Raw genomic sequence first — 2,547 nt, 5'->3', positions numbered from 1 at the left:
CGCACCCATCCATCACCTCCCACAGCCCCGTGGCTCCCAGGATCCTGCCCCCTCACCCTTCTCTACTAAAGACTGTACCTTCACCACCTCACCACCCCTTTGGCTCAGCACCTCCCCTGTACCTCTTGACCCCCAAGGTCACACACCCCCAAGGGGATGGACAACGAAGCAGGTGGAAGGCAGAGATGGGAAGCAAAGATCAACAAAGACATCAGCGTAGGTGGGAAAGGGGAAGGCTGGCACATGTCTCTGGGCAGAAATCCCAAGATATTAAACTGAGGAGTGTCAAGTCATGAAGAAAATAACCTGGCCTCACATTAGGGGGTGAAATGAGGGCAAGAGGTCCAGGAACTGGGAGTCTTTAACACCCTTAATCCAGTGGAGGCCCAAGAGGCTCGGTGCAGGCAATGGGGTGGAGCCCAGGGCAGAGATGGAGAGCCTGGACCACCCAGAAAGCACCAACTCCTGCAAACCTTGCAGTCGGTTCAGAAAACACATGAGCTGCTTTTTGTGGAAACACCTGTCCAGCTGAGGTCCAGAGCACATGGCTGGCGGCAAAACCACCCAATTAAGCGTGCGTGGGGTCACCGACGTCCTCCAGCTTAGCTCCATCCGAGGCCACAGACGCGTGTTGTAGCGCCAGCAGCTCAAAGTCCTGCAGACTCATGCTGACACTGAACTCTTGGAGTCCAAGGTGCTGGAAGATATGGAGCCATGCAGCCCGAGGCAGCAGGCAAAGAAAGGCAGATTGTCAGGCTCAGGGCTTGGGGGTGGGGGCACATAACTGTGGAGGCCATGGTGATGGGGCAGGGCCCAGAGGCCAATACAACAGTGGTCCCCCACTGACAGGGCATTTAGCCCACCGCTACCCCATGGTTTTCCTTCTCGGCAGAGCTGCCCCAGGCTGGCTGAAGGCCACTCCAGGCCTCCCCAGGAGCTTTGTCCTCACTAAGCGATGTGCCCTAGGAGTCTGAGTCTGTGCCTGAGTCCTAGGAGGAAGAAGAGGTATCAGGCACCTGCTACAGCAGCTGGCATATACGCTTGAAAGGCTGGAGTTTCTCCCTCTGTGGTGATGGGGATGGCACTCCCAAGCCCTCAGCAGAAGCCATAGGTGGCTTGGGTTTCTCCCAGTTCTCGGGAGGGAGCCCAGGGTGACAGGATGAGAATGCCTGGCTGGGATTCAGAACCCTGGGGGGGGCGGGGGGGGAGAAGGCCAGGGCTGCCTGGGTCTGCTCCCAGGAGGAGGCAAGTATCTTCACCCACCTTCTTCAAGTGCCTCTCTTGGCCTCCTTTCACCTTTTTCCTTGGGGTGGGGGTCTCATTCCCTGCCTTCCACTCCTTCCGTTTGGGGGCCCAGACACATGGTCAGAGGGAAGGCCAGCAGGTAAGGGTCCCTTTCTTCTGGGCAGAGGTGGAGGTGGTGGCTCCTCTGTCAGCTTCCATCCACCCCCTCACCACTGTCAACCCTACGGTACCCTGGACCCTCACCTACATCCTTGTCCATCCTTCCTGGGTACCTTGGGGGCACTCACAGCAGTTGGGGATCTCTGAATTGATAGCACCCTGAGCCTTTCCCATCTTCAGGCAGCCAGGTTGGATGATCTCGTTGCAGACTGTACACTCCATGAGGCTCAAACCAAACTTCTCTTCCTCTCCATCCACCTTCCTCCTTCCCAGCTTCCCCACACAGAAGGCACACAGCTGTGTGTGGGAGCACGGGCGCAGTGCACTGCAGCAGGCAGGACTGCTTCATGCGCCCACCCTGCCGATGCCTCCAGTTTCTTCATGTCTCCTCAGAAATGGCAGACCCTGCACTCACTTCACACACACACACACACACACACACACACACACACACACACACACACCTGTGTGTGGGAGCACGGGCGCAGTGCACTGCAGCAGGCAGGACTGCTTCATGCGCCCACCCTGCCGATGCCTCCAGTTTCTTCATGTCTCCTCAGAAATGGCAGACCCTGCACTCACTACACACACACACACACACACACACACACACCTGTGTGTGGGAGCACGGGCGCAGCGCCCCGCCGACGCATCAAGCTTCCTCATATCTCCTCAGAAATGGCAGTCCATGCACTCAGTTCACACACGCATCGAACATGGGCGCAGCGCACTGCAGAAGCTGGCAAAACTACTTCATGCGCCTGCTCCGCCGACGCCCCCAGCTTCCTCAAATCTCCTCAGAAATGGCAGTCCCCGCACTCAGTTCGCACACAGGCCTGGCAGCGGCGGCAGCAGGTTCCGCGTTGATGAGCTCCAGCCCCAGGGCCCTGGCTGCGCGACGACATTGGGGGTGTCAACACCACCGAAGGCTCAGGCTCTCACGTGTCCCGGGAGCCACCTCCTGGCGGGTCGGCGGCCAGCGGCGGCGCAGGGCGGGAAACACTCGGAAAGCCTCAGTCCACGCCTCCTGAGGGCGCGAGGCCCCTCCCTCCAGCGGAGGGCGGGACAACAGCGAGTGGAGGTCGGGAGCGCGGGGGGGCCGGGCCCTCCCACCGGCTGCTGCAAGGCCACTCCAAGGGAAGG

General features: G+C 59.6%; 1 pseudogene; it reads right to left on the bottom strand.

The window, feature by feature from the left end:
* Positions 1 to 257: 257 nt before the first annotated feature.
* LOC127203152 (F-box/LRR-repeat protein 19-like) lies at positions 258 to 2,330 on the bottom strand (annotated as a pseudogene).
* Positions 2,331 to 2,547: the final 217 nt, after the last annotated feature.

Source organism: Acomys russatus, chromosome 19 (genome assembly GCF_903995435.1).
Source record: "Acomys russatus chromosome 19, mAcoRus1.1, whole genome shotgun sequence".
Classification (NCBI taxonomy): Eukaryota; Metazoa; Chordata; class Mammalia; order Rodentia; family Muridae; genus Acomys; species Acomys russatus.
Note: the sequence above shows the minus strand (reverse complement) of the source record. Positions and strands in the feature narration are given on the sequence as shown.